This window comes from Macaca thibetana, chromosome 4 (genome assembly GCF_024542745.1).
Source record: "Macaca thibetana thibetana isolate TM-01 chromosome 4, ASM2454274v1, whole genome shotgun sequence".
Classification (NCBI taxonomy): Eukaryota; Metazoa; Chordata; class Mammalia; order Primates; family Cercopithecidae; genus Macaca; species Macaca thibetana.
The window spans coordinates 103,983,784-103,992,216 of NC_065581.1; the positions used below are offsets into that span (position 1 = coordinate 103,983,784).

The 8,433-nt window shown below is 44.5% G+C and overlaps 1 long non-coding RNA gene across 1 annotated transcript in view; it reads right to left on the minus strand.

Annotated features, from left to right (window-relative positions):
- Positions 1–6,390, minus strand: part of LOC126952335 (uncharacterized) — a 43,600-nt gene extending 37,210 nt beyond the window's left edge. The window contains exon 1 of the long non-coding RNA XR_007724852.1: positions 6,109–6,390. This is a non-coding gene — a long non-coding RNA (uncharacterized LOC126952335). The remainder of the gene's footprint in view (positions 1–6,108) is intronic.
- Positions 6,391–8,433: the final 2,043 nt, after the last annotated feature.

Below are 8,433 nucleotides of genomic sequence, written 5' to 3' on the forward strand. Positions count from 1 at the left end.
TAATAATAAAATATAATATTAATAATTATATATTAAATAAATAATAATATATTAATAATTAATAATTAATATAATATAATAAATTATATTAATATAATCATATAAAAAAAAAAATATTAATATAAAATTAATAATATATATTATATAATAAAAAATAAAAAAATAAATATAAATATAGAATAAAAAAATAATTAAATATATATATAATAAAAATATAATTAAAATAATTAAATTTATATAAATATAAATAAAATAAATAATAAAAAAATATAAAAATTAATAAATAAATAATATTAAAAAATATATTTTATAATATTTAAATAAAATTAATTAAAAAAAACATGTTGTGGAAGGGACCTATGGGAAGTAACTGAATCATGGGGGCCAGTCTTTCCTGTGCTGTTCTTGTAATAGTGAATAAGCCTCATGAGATCTGATGGTTTTATAAAGAGGAGTTCCCCTGCACAAGTTCTCTGTCTTTGCCCGCTGCTATCCATGTATGACATGACTTGCTCCTCCTTGCCTTCTGCCATGAGTGTGAGGCCTCCCAGCCATGTGGAACTGTAAGTCCATTAAACCTCTTTCTTTTGTAAGTTGCCCAGTCTTAGGTATGTCTTTATCAGCAGCGTGAAAACAGACCAGTACAGTTCTCCATCATGAGGAATCTGGCCACCAATCTTTTTGGCTGCTTCATACTGAGGAGGGGCGTTGTGGGCAGCTTCATACCATGGGTGAACACTTGGCCACCCAGGAATCCAAGGTTAATATAATACTATAATTTTCTTCTGAAACACAATCTTTCTCTCCTGACAGTTCCTCCCCTCCACCAAAGACAAATCACTACAGGGCCATCTTTTATTGATACTACACAAACATTTTATTCAAAAGCAAAAAAAAAAAAAAAAATTTATCCCAATATAGTCTCAGGTATTTTGCTACAGCAGAACAGACAGACTCAGGCGTTTTGCCTGCTCACCTCTTATCTTCAGGTGAGAGGTATCAGGTGTCTCCACCCCCACGGTCCTGCTGGCAGCACCCTAGCATACTCACAGGCAGGAAGCAGGAACTTAGGGGTGGCTTCCAAGGAAGAAAGGTATCATGATGAGAAACACTTGTGGGGCCTGAGCTGACCCAGGCATGAGAGGGAGGGAGAGAGCGTCAGGCAGGAGAACCAATGTGGACACGAGAAACAGAGGAAGGTGGGACGAGCCCCTGGAAGAGAAGGGGACACCACAATACCGGGCACACCTCTGCCACTGAAGAGCTGCTCGGTGACTCCTCATAGTCTGCAAAGCAACCTCCTCATAATCTATAGCTCACCAAGTCAGACTACCAATTTAGGACATAAGCAAGGCTGAGGAATTTTATCTTTCTTCCCACAATTTAGGCACTCAGTCTCCCCCACAGACTTGTGCCTCTCGTGACAGCCACGCTTAAGGACAGCAGCAGGCAGCTGGAGGATCATTCCCTCTGGCTGCTGCCCCAGCTGTATTTACCTCCGGGCATAGTGACTATCTACGATCTGGAACAACCTCTAAGAACAGGGAACAGCCTTGACGTCTGAAAGAACATTACAGCTGGGGAAAGCTTGCTCCAGCAACTTCCCTCTCACTGAGTTCTCTTTGAACTCTGAAAAGGGAGGGAGCTGAGGAAAGGCATAGAAGTTGTTCGGGCTATTGAGGCCAGAGGAAAAGAGTTCCAGATTTAAATGATATCAATCCAGCTGTAAACCATGCAATCCGCTGAGTATCAACTGACATGCAGACACAAAAGTGAATGCTTGCTTAAACTAATGTGAGGGGAATGAAAATTATTCTGCTCTTACAGGAGCACTGCCTGGCTGAGCAGGCGGTCTGGGCCAGCCACACAGAGATTGGTAGAAGGACTCCTGTCCCTGTCTACTCACAGCAAATGAACTTGGCTCCTTTCTTAGGGCCCTCCAGGATACAGGCTCCCCATTGTGCTTTGAGAATGAAGTTTGTGCTGAATGGGGAAGAGGGAATTTTACATTTGCTTACGTTAGAAGGCACTATCGCCAATGAGAGCCAAATAACCCAAGAATTTTGGCACTAGAAGGGACTTTAGGCCATTTAATTCACACTCATCATTTTAGACAGAGAAACTGAGAAAGAAGAAAGAGATTTGTACAAATTCACTGGTAAATTCTCACAAAGTTGAGTCTAGAATCTAGCAGACACTCAGACCCATCCTCCTCCCTTTCCCTGCTGCCTCCATGGAAAATGTGGTGGTTTTCCTGGCTTGTTGTGGTTCTCTGAAAGCCCTTCGATTATCAGAGCTCACATTCACCTAGGCGTATTTCCTCAACTCACCAGCTGGGGCTGAATGAGGCTCAAAGACCAGTGGGAAGAGAGTGCTTGCTGAAGGGTGCATGGTGGACTGAGAGAGAGGGGCTATGAATTAGATTCGTGACTTTACACTACCCACTTGAGAACTTCATTTTCAAATGTGCAAGAAGAAACAGACGCTCTTACTACACCCAACTAATCATTCACCATGTGTCAAGTCCAGTGAGGTGGTGAACAGGCGCAAACAGAACTCTTGAGGCATGCTTGGTTCTGCATCAGTAAGTTATGATCTCTCCCTAAAAAAATCAGTCACCTCCTGTGGTTGGACACAAGTAGAGACTGTGGGTCCCCACCCCGATTAGCTTGCTACCAAGTGGAGCTGTTGCAATAAATGCAAGTCTCAGCTCAGACCACATTTCATCAAATGCAGGGATCTTTGTTACATACCAGATTATACTAATCTTTAAAAACCTTGCTAAGAGGTTTTTGCTCGCTCTCTCTCTCTCTCTCCCTCTCTCTCTCTCTCTCTCTCTCTGTCTCTCTCTCCTTGCAACCTCTGGCTCCCCCAGACAAAAAACAGCAGAAATGCCCAGGCAAGAAGGGGTTGCTGTCCTGGGCTCTGTCCTTTAAAGGGTCTCTTTCTGCCCCCTCCTAGGCACCCTCTTTCCACAAGTGATGAGTTACAGGGCCCAGGGAATGTGTCTGCACCTGTGACTCATCACTGGTGGAAGCCCATACGCCACCCAAACCACTCTTTTGTGCCCAGGATCCCAAGGGCCCTGAACCCACTTCAGGCCTCTTCAGGGGGTCTGAGTCCTGAGGTCATCTGTCTCATGGCTGTCCTCATCCCTAGGCCACCAGGCAGCCATTTATAAAGAATGGGCTATGCAGACTGGGGTGTCTTTAATATGGGATGAGGGATGAAGCTGGGAGCAGACAGAGAAAGGAGACACTGGGACAAGCAGATGGAACAAGACAGAGAAAGGAGCAGACAGAGAAAGGAGACACTGGGACAAGCAGATGGACAAGCAGAAGTCCAATAATTCTACATCCAAACTTGATATTCTAGGTCCCTTTGAATATATATTTTTCAAAGCAAGAGGATAGAATATGTTCTATATTATGGTTTCTTGGCTGGATTTATAGCTTTTAGATATTTAAACATATGCTATGTGGGTCTCCATTTGCACTCTTGCCCCAGCCTGCAAATGTTGGAGACAGGTTTTTGAAGCAAACACAAAGACCAGTTTCCTATGGTTAGGCGGTGGGGGGCAAGGGGAGAGTGGTCTTATCCTTGGAGATGTCACACCAGTGGGCTCTAGACCCCTAGCCCTACACAGATGGCATAATTATTGGGCTTGATCATTTTTATCCCTTACTCATACAAGACAATTAGTCCTATTAGATTACTCCTAACCAAACAAAAAAATCTGCTGGTTTGCCAAATCAACAATTACTTTTAACACTTTTGTGTGCAAATAAAGGAAACTCAGTTGTTGACACGGACTAGAGTTCACTTGTTTGTGTTATCCACTAATTAATCAACCCTAAAGAGTAAAAGCAGATTAGGATTAATTGGTTTACACACATAGTCCATTACTTATGCTACAGTATTTAAAAATAATGACCACAAGGCCAGGCATGGTGGCTCACACCTATAATCCCAGCACTTTGGGAGGCCGAGGTGGGCAGATCACTTGAGATTGGGAGTTTGAGACCAGCCTGACCAACATGGAGACACCTCGTCTCTACTAATACTACAAAATTAGAGGGGCGTGGTGGCGCATGCCTGTAATCCCAGGTACTAAGGATGCTGAGGCAGGTGAATCACTTGAACCCTGAAGGCAGAGGTTGAGACGAGCTGAGATTGCACCACTTCACTCCAGCCTGGGCAATAAGAGCAAAACTACATCTCAAAAATAATAATAATAATAATAATAATGACCACAAATACAGCATAGCAGCCAGCCTGCCAGAGTTCCCCTTTTGTTCCTAAACTGGACATACCTGGTGGCTGTTGGCAGCCGCTCTCAGGACGAGGAATCTACGAGGCCCCAGAAGCCCAGAACAAAGGCTCCTCTCCCCCCAGAAAGGGCATGCCAGCCCCCAGCATGATGTATATCACCGTTTCAGACAATCTTTCTTTAACCCAATAAGCCACATCCCCCAGGCCTATGCCCAGGTTTGGGGTTCTAAGGTACTTACTGCACGTTTACATAAAATCATTCTTTTTTTCTGTGCCAGTGCTCCATATTAAGCAACTTCCCTTTATCTGCACTTACATTGCAGGATCTAAGAATTTTCTACCCACATCCACTTGGGGGCTTTCCATGGGCAGATTTGGCCATGACCCACCACATGCTGTTTTTCCAACTCTTTGCTGTGTTTACTCTTCATGCAAACTTGGGTTATTCCACTAATTGTTTTTCAGTATTTTGGAGAGTTATGGGAATGCAACGTTGAGCCCAAAAGGCAAGATCAGAACTAAAACTTGTGACATTAAATATCCAAGAGTTCTATCCAAAATCTTCTAGAAAGTTAATGAGAACCCCAGGCAAATCAACTGGAAGAAAAATATTTACCATTTAGCATGAGACAGTTGCAGGTACAAATCTTAGTCTACAGAAACGTAGACAAGCTGATCAGTGGGTTCCATTCCGGTTCACCTAGGACACACAATACCACATTCAAGAATTCCCTAATGAATATACAGTTCTTACTTTCTCTGTGACCCAGCTCCCTCCCTGCAAGTCCCCAGAGACTAGGAACAGGGAATTTCAAGTGGAGCACCACATATTCTCCTAAATCTCTTGTATAAGTCAGAGTCCTTCCTTCACACACAAGGGCTTTAAAAACTCAAAAGCCAGGAAAATGGTCTTCTATATCTCTGACCCCTGTTGACCGTCCCTTCAGTAAGGCAATGAGGACAGACTAACATTGCTCAAAAAAGCAAGAAGTACTATGGCAGGCCGAGGCTGGGGGATCACCTGAGGTCAGGGATTCGAGACCAGCCTGGCGAACACGGCAAAACCCTGTCTCTACTGAAAACACAAACATTAGCTGGGTGTAGTGGCACATGCCTGTTATCCCAGCTACTTGGGAGGCTGAGGCAAGAGAATCACTTGAACCTGGGAGATGGAGGTTGCCGTGAGTGGAGATTGCGCCACTGCACTCCAGCCTGGGCAACACAGCGAGGTTCTGTCTCAAAAAAAAATAAATAAATAAAAACAAAATAAAAAGAAAAGAAGTAGGTGAGAGGGTTAAGAAAGAAATACAGGAGGAAAAAAACTATATAATACTTCAAAATTAATATCCAACCATAATACTAACAGAGTTTTGAATACATTTCCATATAGCCTGTTGATTAAAAACCTTTCTTTAAAATATAGATATGATTACAAGCCTCCAACAGTTTCAGATCCCCACAAAGGAAGTATTAGAAAGATCCTGCTACATTTGGAAAATGAAGTGCTGGCACCACTGAGATATTTGTCTGGGAGACCTACGATTTGCATGGGCAGAGAAAACATTCACATGGAATATTCAACCACAAAAGCATCAGATCCTGGGAACAAAACTAACAATTTCCCAAACACTTCCAAAACATAGCTCTGACCTCTACTCCGTCAAAAATTCTGACTTAATTTTAGGAGATTCTGCTCTATTTCTTAAATCAAATGTCCCTATCTCTCTTGCACCGTGAATGCTCTGAATTGACCAGTAAGACAAAAGCAACATTAAAACCAACAGTGAGGGCAGTTTCAGCATCACCTTGCTCTCCTCCAAGACATCTCCTAGTTACCTTGCTCCTTTCTCCCTGCCAGACCTTGAGTTCTCTTTTCCAAAACATGGCTTGAGCACCTCCTTCAAGAAGTCTTCCTCACGTCTCTTATCTTGTTCTAATCATCCCATGGCTAGTGTAAGTAGCACAGATCCCATCTGCATTCCAGTTTTATGTGGTCCTGTTGTTTCTTCCTGTCTTCCATTAGCCTATAAGCTCTATTGTACAAGGTCTACACACTCATATCCATCGTAGTACCCGTAACCAAGTTGCACAATATTCTGCATACAGAGGGAACTTAATAATTTTTGCAGTTTGACTTCTGGGTCTCTATTCTGGCTCCTGGGTAATCATTTATCAGCAAACAAATTAGTTATCAGCGAAACAGCCATGGTTTCCAGAGTGAATCATTTGTATTTCCACTGCTGGAAAAAACAACACATAGCACTTTCCTTGCAGAGAGGCATGCGGTCAGAACGTCACGGGCAGATCTCACCTGAGAGTTTTGACACTTGTAACTCTGACCTGGAAAGGTGAATCAGGGTTTATTTTGATTCATGTGTTTTTCCAGGTTCCTTTAGCCTAAATGTATAAAAGTCAGAGAATGTGATCACCATAATATTGGCAACAACAATGACAAAGATATACACATACAGTCACTGGCTGAGCACCCACCAGCACGATTGCTGGAAACCAAGCCGCACCACACCTGCCGAAGCATCCAGGACCACCTACTCATTGCAGGCTCAGCAGCCGTGCCCACCTTTGTCCATCCCAGGTACGGCTCCCCCAGGTGCCAGGCTACTTCTCTCTCTTCTAGAGGCTGCTGTTCCTGCCGGCACCCAGCACCTGCCTCCTAGCTCTAAGCCTGTGGGGCAGCCAGGACAGTCTTGCCTCTGGCCTCCCTTAATCCCATACTTCCAGGTGAGTGGCTTTGCACGGCAGCCCAGCCCTGGGGAACTTTTCAAGGGAGTGGGCTTCTTTCCCTCCCTAACTCCCTTACCCTCACCCAACTCCACCCCATACTGACCCTTTACCATCGCCAGTTGTTGCCTTGCCAGGTACTGGTGGAACACCTACATCTCTGCCTATCACAGGGCTTGGACACACAGGCGTTGGAGTCAGGTAGGCTGTGTTTCAATTTTGAACCCCCTGCACCAATTGCTTCTCTTTTCTGAACCTCAATTTTGTCATCCACAAAATGGAGATAGTATAATAATACCTGCCTTATGGTGGTGGTGTGAAAATTAAGCAGTGATGTCACTCATAATGATAACAGCTGTACTGACCAAGGGACTTCTACGCGCTGGGTGCCATGCAGTGTTTTGTACCTCTTCTTGAAGCCCGGCATGGCGTCTAGCCCAGAACAAGTAGTCAGCAGCTTCCTTCCCCCTCTTCTTCTTTCTTTTCTTCTCCCTCCTTCATTCCCTAAATCAAATAGGTCCCTTGTGGGGGCTTTTTCCTCTCTGCAGCATCTTCCCTTCTTCTACAGGCCATCTGAGAGAACCCAGACCCCTACCCCCAGACTCCCCACCCACCAGAAACAGGAACCTTTTTACTCTCCTGTCCAAGTCCCCCACCCAACAGGGTAGCTCCATTTCTGTTTCCAGCCAGGTTTCCAAGCTCCAACCCCATGTTGGGGCTCTGCACCTGGTGTTCTGTTGCTCCAGGGAACACAGATGGCCAATAGCTAGAGACAAGGCCAGCTCTGTGTTCTCCTGGACCACAGAATGTGCCCCTGAGAGCCCTTTCCTTCCACTTCAGCACACACGCAGGCCATTTGTGCCAGGAATGCTGCAAAACACTGACTGGACACAGATAATCAATGCTTAAGCATGATGGTCTCCAATGGAGCAGGAGAAGGTCAGGAACCAGCGGGGCATAGCCATGCCCCCATCCTGGGGGAGGCAGTCAAGAGGAAGGGCCCCTGGGGAAAGAGGGAGCTGCACCTCGCATCAGGGGAGGGGGTGAGTGGAACACCAAGATTTGCTGAACTTCAGGGGCCATCCTATTTTGCGCTACCTTCTGAAGAACCTTTAGTAGATTTTGCCGCACTTGACCCTGGCTCTGGTGCACATGCCTCCATTGTCTCAGCAAGGCTGCTGAGCTCTCCCTCTCCCTCTGTTCCATTCTTGCTTACATAAGGCCCTGAACAGCATCTCTCAGTATTTTTTCATACGCACCAAATCTCATCCACAACACACTTCGGTAGTCATAGACACTTTAAATCCTACTGTTAAAATCCATTTCCTTGCTTCTATGCCATTCCATTCCTTCCACCCTCTCCCAGTTGTTCTCAAAGGAAATCATGCATCAAACATTTGAGCCTCCCTCATCAGTTCTTAC